The sequence below is a fragment of the Leuciscus leuciscus genome (genome assembly GCF_965113295.1).
Source record: "Leuciscus leuciscus genome assembly, chromosome: 1".
In the NCBI taxonomy this organism is placed as follows: domain Eukaryota; kingdom Metazoa; phylum Chordata; class Actinopteri; order Cypriniformes; family Leuciscidae; genus Leuciscus; species Leuciscus leuciscus.
In genome coordinates this window covers 71,361,919-71,372,584 of record NC_138725.1, presented here as the reverse complement: position 1 = coordinate 71,372,584, position 10,666 = coordinate 71,361,919, and positions in this window count along the sequence as shown.

Here is a 10,666-nt window from a genome sequence, read left to right as displayed (position 1 = left end):
ATGCTAATGGCATTAATGTTTCAGTCCAGCTGATCAAGTCTACTAAACAAAAGGCTGACTTGCTTGATAAAGACTAATTTAGAAGGTTTAAACAAGGCTAGTTTGACGAAGTCTAAGTATTATCAAGTTGAGTAAGTCTATCTGTTTGAGCATGACAGACAGATTAAAATTCAAGGACATTTTGTGACAGACTCTAAACATTTTAGCAATTGAATCAACTGTGAAAAAGAGGGCTAAAACTCACCTCACGCAAACACACTGCCCCTCACACACCTCGTTACAGTGTAATTATACATTTAAGTACTGCGTAATATTAATTAACTAAATGCACTTACTGTAGGGTTAGGGTTAGGATTAAGATTTGGTTTAGGGTTAGTTGCATGTAATGATGCATGCAATTCATAGTCATTACAGTTACTACATGTGTAACAAGGACACAAATATAAAGTGTTTCCATATGTGCTTTTAAAGTGTATTATTTCCTTATTAATCCTCAGTTACACTTTATATCGTTGGTCCACTTTGGGAACTTTGCAACTACACGTCGACTAACTCTCATTGGAGTATTAGTACGCTGTACTTAGGGTACGTTTACACGACAACGATACGCTTAAAACGGAGACATTTTTCCTTCGAGTTTTCCGTGTACAGACGACACCGTTGTCAAAATGATCCCCATTCACACGGATCCGCGAAAACGACAAAAAACGCTGTGTTCTGCTGCCGGGCCAGTAGATGGCGATGAAACACTTTAAACTGAACATGTAATATGCATGTGCATGACGTCATCGTCTTCAGAGATTCACATTTTGTTGTTTACATGGAGACCATGTTCAAAAACTTGCACTTTGAAACAGGTTTCAAAAGTTTGCGTTTTCAGGCTCCCAAAACACCGTTGTCGTGTAAACGAACGGCCAAAATGCATAAAAACGTTTACGTTTTTAGTTGAAAACGGTGTCGTGTAAACATATTAGCAGTCAGTAAAATGTATGTTGTGGAGCATCAAAATAAAGTGTTAGTAGATATTAAGCAGACAGTCTACTAATACTCTAATGACTGCTTGTCGACATGTAGTTGCAAAGATACTTATAGTTAGTAGAATGTTTAAAGTGGAAATAAAGTGTTGCCATTTATGTTTTTTCACAATAGAAAGTGTCATTTTTGAGATTTTGGCTTAGATTGTAATGGGAGAGTCCAGTCAGAAACAATACATCCTAAGTCAAACCATCTGAAGAACTGAGTTTGGCGGATGCAGCTTGAAAGCACCAAGCGTCTGTCTAATTACAGTCAAAATTTGTGATGGATTTAAATGAATAATTGTAAATATGTGATCATCCATTACAGGAAAACCATCAACCAATTGGTTGATAAAACTTGAACGCTCTAGCAGGAGTTGGAGTCAGAATGTCAAGTCTGTGCAACAACATATTGAAGGCTTTGTCAAGGCAGAACAATTATTGTTGTATTCAGTGTTCATAAACCTCCAGTGACTCCAGATATGAGCTGATTAATGTGTGTATATGGCATACGGGCAGCTTACTTTCCTCCTCAAGGTCACAGTGTCCTAGTCTATTCACCCTCTGGGAGATTCCACGCTTCTAGAATGTTCTAGCTGATTCCCTGCATGGCTAATTTTGTTTGTGTGTGTGTGTGTGTGTGTGTGGATGGGGGTAGATTCTTCCCCTCTCTCTCTCTCTCTCCGGTGTGTTTGCATTCCTCTCAGTTAATAAGTGTTTGTCTGATCCCAGAGCAGGGGCTAAAGATCACCCCACGCAAACACACGGCCCCTCCCACGCCTCGCTGTGAAAGAGCCAGCGAGAGGGACGCTAAGCTAATGAGTGTCATAAATTTCATGGGCCTTCAGCTCATCCATTAACCATGATAATATCCGGGGGACCAGCACAGATCAGATCTACCGCAGTGGGTCACGTGACCTGTCTGCATGCCAGCACACACATACGTTCACTTTGACGGTACGTTTAGCTTTCAACCCGGTTCAAAAGGCCAGCTTACTGTATTGTGTTTTGGTTTCTTAACTTGCGTAACTAGAAAGACTTTTAAAAAAAACTTTGCCTCCTAGACCAGCATCAAACAAGCATAAAGCACAGTGTAGAGTATACACTGCCAAAAAAAATTAAAATTATGACACATTGTTGTGACTACATTTGTCACATGACCTCAACATTTGCATGTTTAATTCATTCATTTGGCATCCATGTAGTTGTACAGGTTTGGAATGACATTAGAGAGAATACATGATAGCAGACTTTTCATGTTGGACTTTTACGTTTGACAGCCCTGATTTTCTGGTTCGTTCATTTCACAGTGCATTGCATTGTGGGATAGATACTATAAATTGCCCATTTTGGTAAAAGTAACAGGGTATTTACAGAACATTTGCGTGCTGTACACCAGTGCTGGGGGTAATGCATTACAATTAACGTGCGTTACGTAATCAAATTACCTTTTTTTAACAAGTAATGCTTTACTTTTAAATTTACAACGAAATATCTGAGTTACTTTTTCAAGTAAGTAACGCAAGTTACTTTCCCCCCCTATTTATTGATTGGATCCTATTCTTCTGCAATCCAGAACAGCAGCACAACTTAAACGGCTTGTTCGAGCAGCGCCCTCTACTGTAAAGACGTGAATTTGCATTTACTTCAGCCTGAGGCTTATTCATTTCACTTTTGGTGTAAAAGAGCCCTTAAAAAAATTGCCAAAAGTAGAACTTTTTTGTTATTAAAAAATAAACAAGCAAGCCCAGCCCAGGTGAGAAAACGTAACGCAAAAGTAACATCACCAGAGCTTGACATTAACTTTTTTTTCGCTCACCAGCTGCTGTGGCTAGTGGCTTTCCAAAGTTACGAGCCACTCAGCATTTTCACTGGCCATAATTTTGACATCGAGAACATGGAGAAAAACTGCCATATAGATATTTTTAATATTATCTCATAATTTGGCAGCAGGTTTATTAGGCTGCTGTCACTTTAAGACCTGACACAAGGATCCATTATACTGGCACACATGCGTTTTCTTTCTCAACGGTTTACGTTCACATAAAACATAACTGACTGTGTTTACGTGAATACTCACCAAAACTGGCATTTTGACATTATTTTGTGTGTATTTGACTGTTTAATGTCAATAAGCAGCGAAAAAGAACTCAGTTTAGTTCTGAGAGGCGGCTTTATGTGCACTTTGGGTGATCTGCAGGAATGAGTAAAATTATGTGCAATACGCGAAATTCAAGCCTTGTAACCACACCAATAATCATCCGGATCAAATGAAGCGAGTGAGTGAGGAGAGGCGGGTTTGTGTGTCACAACATTGCACTTAGTTCATTTTTCAGATGTTTTTTAGAATTAAAAAAAATTATATATTAAAATGTAACCCACCAAAGTGGTTAGTGCGTTTCACTGCTGAAATACACACGGATTTGGCTGGTTGTTGGGTGTTAATGTAACCCATTACTTTCCATTAAAAGAAACTAAGCACTTTTTTAGGGAGTAACGCACGCAATACTATAAAACTTGTTTTCTTCAAAAGTAACTTTCCCCAACACGGATACACACAGTATACACATTATATATTACAGAAATAGTGAGCTATTCTAAGCACGTCCCAGTGTTGTTATGTCTGACCCAGTCTGGCTACTCAAACAAACTACTGGCTACTCTAAAAATCCCGTTTAGTGCCACTAGTGGCAAAGGAATTACACACTTCGCCTTTCAAAAACAGTATCAGTGTTGATTGGAAAGGGAAGGGGCTGTGGGAAATTGCTTGAGAAGTCTGTGTTTCACTTCATCCTCCATCTGTTCCAATCAAGTCATTTAATGGGAGAAGCCGCCACTAACAGCGGGTCCTATTGCTGGGGGTGGAAAACTGAGAGTGGCATCGGAGAATGCCTTGGCCGAGCCAGTCTATGAGGGGGTCCCAATTTGGATCCAGCATTGGGGCTTTTGTCAGGTTTTTGTCACCACGGCAGCTCACCTATTGAAGGCTGCGCCTCAGATATGTAAAGCAGCGTCATTTTCAAGTCTTTTGCTCCACTGGGAAACAAACAAAGAAATAAAGAAATCAAATCAAGGTTTATTCTGGAAAACAACAGAAGGGGACATCTTCCATGAGTAGCCATAGTAAAAGGCCCTGGCAATGAGGAGGCGACCGCGAAAGAAAAGAAGTAAATGCAAAAATGGAGTAGGGTGAAAGAGTTTACTATGCTCTTGTTTGCTTAAAGTAGGCTTTTTTTTCTTTTCTTTTCATTGAGTGTAGCCAAGTCCTGCAGTCGGCTTGGTGCGTCTCCCACCCAGCATTCAAAGGCAGGTCCGGACTTGCCAGTTCAAGGTCGAGCCGCGTCCGCCAGTCTTTCCCTGGCTACCGTGGGCCTTGTTTATGTTTGTTTGTTTCTCGCTGTCACTGTAATTCCCTCTCTCAGGGACAGTCTTCAGGTCTCTCTTGAGATCAGGTGTCAGGTGAGCTCTTCTCTTCCTGCTTTTGTATGTGATAAACGTGTCCCGTTTAGCGGCTGCATTGTTTCATGGTCGCCACAACAGAAGCTCCATCCTTGACACCTTCGAGATTGAATAACCTTGAGCCGCCGAACCTGTACCTGAAGGTGCCATTCAGAGCACGAACTGCCGTGAACTGTTCCTGAAAATATAGGCTACCCGCTGCTTACGTGCGACAGGTCTGATTGTTGCTATTGTCGTGATCTTGCAATGGAAGGTTAGGCTAGTATAATGCTAAATGAATGAGATGTATAGTTCTCTTGAAGAAAATGATGGTGCCTTTGTGACTACGGTAGACGCACAGGCTAGAAATGTTCTTAGAAAACAATACCCTACAGGCTAATTTAGCTTTACAACGCATTTGATTACTTCATAATCCCAGTGAATTTTTCATGGGAGGTGCTCCTATAGTCTAAAAAAATGAGGAATAACAATAACTCCAGCTGGAGAAACTTCCTTACAATGAACTGTATAAATATATACCATATAATGTATGCCATCTCAGCACCAACATACTTGACCAATTTGAACGTTAATAAGACATAATTCACATTTACTGTCCAAATAACATACATGATGTTAAAATCAAGCAGTTAATATTAACTTAACAACACAAAATGTAGCATAAACACTCTGATGTCTTTAAAAATAAAGGTTCCCAAAGAGGGTTTTCAAAGCAATGGCATTTTTGGTTCCCCAAAGAACCTTTCAGTGAACAGTTCTTTCTTTCTTTTTCTTCTTAGTGTGAGAACATTTTAATAATCCAAATAACACTTTTCCACTACATGGAATGGAAAGATTACATGGGTGTTAAAGGTTCTTCATGAGACCATCAATGCTAATAAAGATCCTTTATTTCAAAATGTTATTTATTTTTAGCATACACAACTTACAATTTTTTTTTTTTTATATATATATACAGTATATACACACACACACACACACAAATAATAAAATCCAAACAAAGTGGTTTATGCAGAAATGCCTCTTTCCACATAAATTGTTATATTCAAACTTATAAAATCATGTTTATTTGCTTTTTAAATATTTAAGGCAGTTACTCAGTGTACTAGCAACGACCAAGTGTTTAGTTATTGATAAATGCCAGTCCAATTATCCATATTATCTAGTTGCTTATTAGCATGCATATTACTAGGATATTGGCTGTTTATTACTACTCATAAAGCACATGTTAATGCCTTATTCTGCATCCCTTAAACCCTCCTAAACTTAATAACTACCTTACTAACTATTACAGTTTTTCTCGATTGCTTTTTTACACTATAACCAGGCTTTTGAACTACAGTTTTTAAAACCATAACGCCGTTTATCAAAAAGCACACCCATTCCCCTAAACTATAAACACTATTCCCCTGTTTTGACACATGAGGCAGATTTGCTGAACTGTCACTGCCAAACTCTACACACAAATCCCTTCATTTCTCATTGCCTAGACCATGTTGTCATTTAGAAAGCACTAGCATTCAATATTGTTCACTCAAGTCAGCTCAGCTTCAGCTCAGTTAGCACACAACTACCCAAGTGGAAACACAGTCAAAATAAAGGAAGAGTAGAGGAGAGCGGGGCACAACCTAACTCTTTTTGACTTTCTCAGTTTGTGTAAAACTACTTAGGGTTCAGAGTATTTATGTTTTTCCCACATTAATTTCCCACATGTCTAGTACAATTATGTGGTTTTGTTTTATTAATACAGTGTATATTTTTTTCTTGATATACCTCAAAGAATGGAAGTGAAATGTGACAACATGCCCCATATGACAGCATAAAATGCTATCTAATCAAATCTAATCAAAATAATATACAAGACAAACTAAAATATTTTCTCAATAAAATACAATTATTAACTTTTTCATGTAAAATAATGGCATTTTTTTAATAATTACAAATAAAATAATTTTTGAGTTTGACAACGAACACACCGGAAAACACAACTATACAACAGTTCAAAACATAATAATTTCTGAACATTGACTCTCAGTGTTTATTCACCCTTTTTCTCATGGTTTCTCAATAGAATTCATAAAAGTGTAGAATAGAATAGAATAGAATAGAATAGAATAGAATAGAATAGAATAGAATAGAATAGAATACAACATGCTCCACCTGCACAACTGCACAACTGGGATTTAAACCCTGCTAGTGTCTTCTGCTGGTTAGATCAGCATTAAAGAACTATCTCAACTGTTAAATTACATATTGGAGATTAAAATAATATAAGATTTGTCTAATTTAAAATAATCACCAAAAATAGAGATAAGAAATTGACTTTTGCTTTGGTTAAATACATGTTCAGTGATGTCTTCCAAAGATGGGTTAGGTTAGGGTTAGAATTTTGAATTCTGAATTATTCTGAATTTTGGCGCAATTTTTTCTCTATGTAGTGTTTTTATGGCAAATAGTAAATACACTAAATTTCGTCATGCTAGTGTGTGGAAGTATTTAAAACAAGGGTTTTACAACAATCCCGGAGTTAGGTTGTGCCCCGATCTCCTCTAGTAGAGGAAGAGGAAGGGCAAGGAGACAAGCAGTCTCATATGAAATTCGTGCCACTCTAGTTGACCATGTCCTTGTCCGTGGTATGACTATGAGGGTGAGGGAGGCTAGCTTTATTGATAAAAACTGTAATATGCAGTAAGTCATAGTTAATAGTTAGTTAATAGTGAGAATTGGACCCTAAACTAAAGTGTGACCCCAATTTTACAGTCGTATTCTACATTACTATAGTAATAACTGCTTAATAACTAGATACTAAGCCTAAACCAAAACTTAACCCATGGCAAGTCCATGAAGTTACTTTATATTATGCAGAACATTCTTGGATAAGTTTACTGAAACTAAACTGCTAATAGTTGTCAGGAGTATATGCTGTGTTTCATTGTGTTTGTTCCTGTCTTGATAGTTCATTTTCATTCAGTTCACCTGTTGTTGGTTAATTAACTCATTAGTTCCCTCCTTTAGTTCTGGTGTAAGTGCTCCCTGTTTTGTTCAGTTCTTTGTCCTGTCTCGTCAGTATTAAGAGGTTGTTTCCTGTGTTTCATTGTTGGATTAAAGATTAAATTCTCCTCCGTCATGTGCTTCCTTGCAACAGCCACCCGTGATAATAGCTTTTGGAACATGTAATTCAATATCACTTCAATAGACTGTGTTAAAATTCTGAGATTGTTTTATGATTTTTATTGTTGGATTCAGGATCTGGGTTGGTGGGACCGGCCAAATTCACCATTTTAATGTCTGGTAATTGGTGCATATTTTTAGTGTGACCCAGAAAAGCAATTTCATAAGTTTCATAAGTTTGTGAAGAAATGGAGAAACTTCTAGCTCTAGCTGTTTGTTTATTTATTTATGCTTACATAAAAAAAAAAAAAAAAAACTTGGTCATGTTTAGAAATGGAAAATGGAAATGTCTAATTGTCAGTCATTTCAAAAACCTTGAAGTTTAATTGTTGTAACTACACTTTAGTTCGTAATGCGTCTAATGATCCATGCTGTTTCCAATGATCAATGTTTCTACTTATTCCTTCTTTTCTTAGATTGTTATGATTTAAATTATCATGATTTTAATGGTAAAAGACTGCTAATTGGTTAACAGAAAGTTTCCGTAATATATACGGTAAATAACTGTGATAGATCTAACCATACATTTAATACATTTTACAGTAAAATACCGTTAAATTAAGTGAAAAAGAACAAGTCATTGAATAATTCACAGTGAAAAAACGTAAATTGACATTCCCACAATGCCCTGCGTGACACTTCACATTTGATGTATTTTTTTGTTTAAATAACTGTTTCTTCATAGTTTTTCTCATTTATTTTTTTCTAATCAGTAATGTACATTGGGGTTTTATGTTACATTTAATGTTGTTAAATGAATGTTTATTGCATTTTTAAAATTTCATGTGTGTTTAGTGTTTGTGTGGAGGACACTGTGCAGCTTCTATAGATTAATATTAACTTTCTTGTGTAAAAGCTGCTTGTGGATGAGCTTTGATTCATCATGTGACTCTCATCACCACTGTGATTGGTGGATATCAGTGTATTACAATGGTACAAAACAGATATTAGTACTTCAATAGGTCAGTAAATTAACATTATACCAGATAATGAAATATGTCTTTTTACTGTAAATTTAAGTGAAGTCTGCAAAACCTAAAACGATGCTACCGTATTTTTTACGGTAAATTTCTGGCAACCACAGCTGCCATTTTTTTACCTTAAATTTAACTTTAATTTCACAAATTTAAGACTTTGGAAGTCCTTAATTTGAAACGCATCTCATGAGCAACATGTTAAACAGCGTTATTAGAGCTGATTACAATGAGCCGTCCAAACAGCAGGAAATGGCTTTGTCATGGGGCTCTTTTGCAGGATCACCACCACCCCCAAACACCTACAAAAGAGCATCACAGGCCTGCGTAATGAACAAAGAGCCTCCCACCGTTTCACTACGTATTGTTTTCCTTATGCTCGCTCACTGTGTGTATTGCCCTCTAAGCTGGTGATGGATGTCGGATTACTCAGCCACTAGTGTCTCACTAACAAAGAGACGCTGGCTCTGAGAACACACACACACACACACACACACACACACACACACCACCTACAGCCCAGCATGTCACAGCCCACTGCTTCCCTGACCTCCACGTCTCTGATATCAGCGCTCATGTGCTAATCATGCGGGCTGCACTTTCATTGTGTGGACTTGTTAATTTTTGTTGAATAACTGCAATAACCCCTGTCTCTGTTGTGCAACAGTAAAACCGAACATACAGTAAGCCGATGGTTGATTGGCCGTAACATTATTACCTATTAGCATAAACAACCTGTCACATGCCTCTAATTCCATGTACTGTAAATCAAAGCAAAGTCGACATAAAAGCACAACCCATTTTATTTACATAATTTCATACATTTTTCAATGTATTTATATATCTTGTCTGGCAAAAAAAGGAAAATCATTTCAGAGGCAGAGCACGTTATTACTTTAATAAAAAAAAATATTAAGGAGAAATTTTTTTTTCTTTTTTTTTATCAGTGCACAATATGGTCATATGTAGAAGCTTAATAGGGTCAATCCTTGTGAAAAAAGAAGTGTGCTGAACTATATTGAATGTGCACTTGTAGTGTACTTCACATCTTGAAAGTATTGTATAACTGTAGTATACTGTATATACTGTAGTGTTATTCAATGTTACATTTAAAGTTAATACAGTATATTTTAAATGTACTAAATTGCAGTTTCATCATTACAAATGTATAATTAAAATATATTTATATGCATGACATCCGTTGCTATGTGAAAACTGTTAGTCTGATCGATTTGAATGGTAAAATAGTCTGTATATATACAATGGTAATAGTGTTAGCAAGAACCTCTTATTGTAATGTCGAGATGGTGGTCCAGGCTGGGATTATAAAGCTGACGGTGCTGATGTTGCTGGTGGACTTACACACAGTCATGCACTCGCAAAATGTACCTTTCTGTGTATGCTGGTTTAGAAGTGCACGTCCTGATTATGCCTGAGTTAAACGCTTTTCTGGGTCAACGTATTTTGTTGATCCTGGAAGAACATTCCTGTCCGAAAAAGTACTCATAACCCCATACCTACCTCTAAACTTAACCCTACCCATAATTTATCCATAAAATCAGAGGGAAATGATGGTGAATAACACTGATGTAGAAGCACCTAACCCTGGTTGTAAGCCTAAACTTGACGTAGACTGTAACCTTGTCCCTCAAATCTGATTGGTTTATTGGATTGTTGTTCCTGGATCAACAAAGATGTTGATGCAGGAACATGTTTCACTTGGTCAAATCAGGCTCTGCTTTACAGAGAGACCAGCATTCAAAACGCAACATGTGCTGGTCGTTTCAACAGGGATATTTTATGACTATTAAGGGCCAAATGATTAAGTATTAAGAATAAGCATTTACAGTATTTCCATTCTGAATTGATTAGGGGTTTATTTCCATAGCAGTATCCCAGACTCCAGCTCACCTTAAAGTCCCCCTGTAGTCAATCATTTTATCACTTAAAACTCATCTTTGATCTCTAAAATTACATATTTAAACTTTTTTTTTCCTTGAAAAAATTATTCATGCCTTAAAATAGCTTGAATGTAACTCGACACCC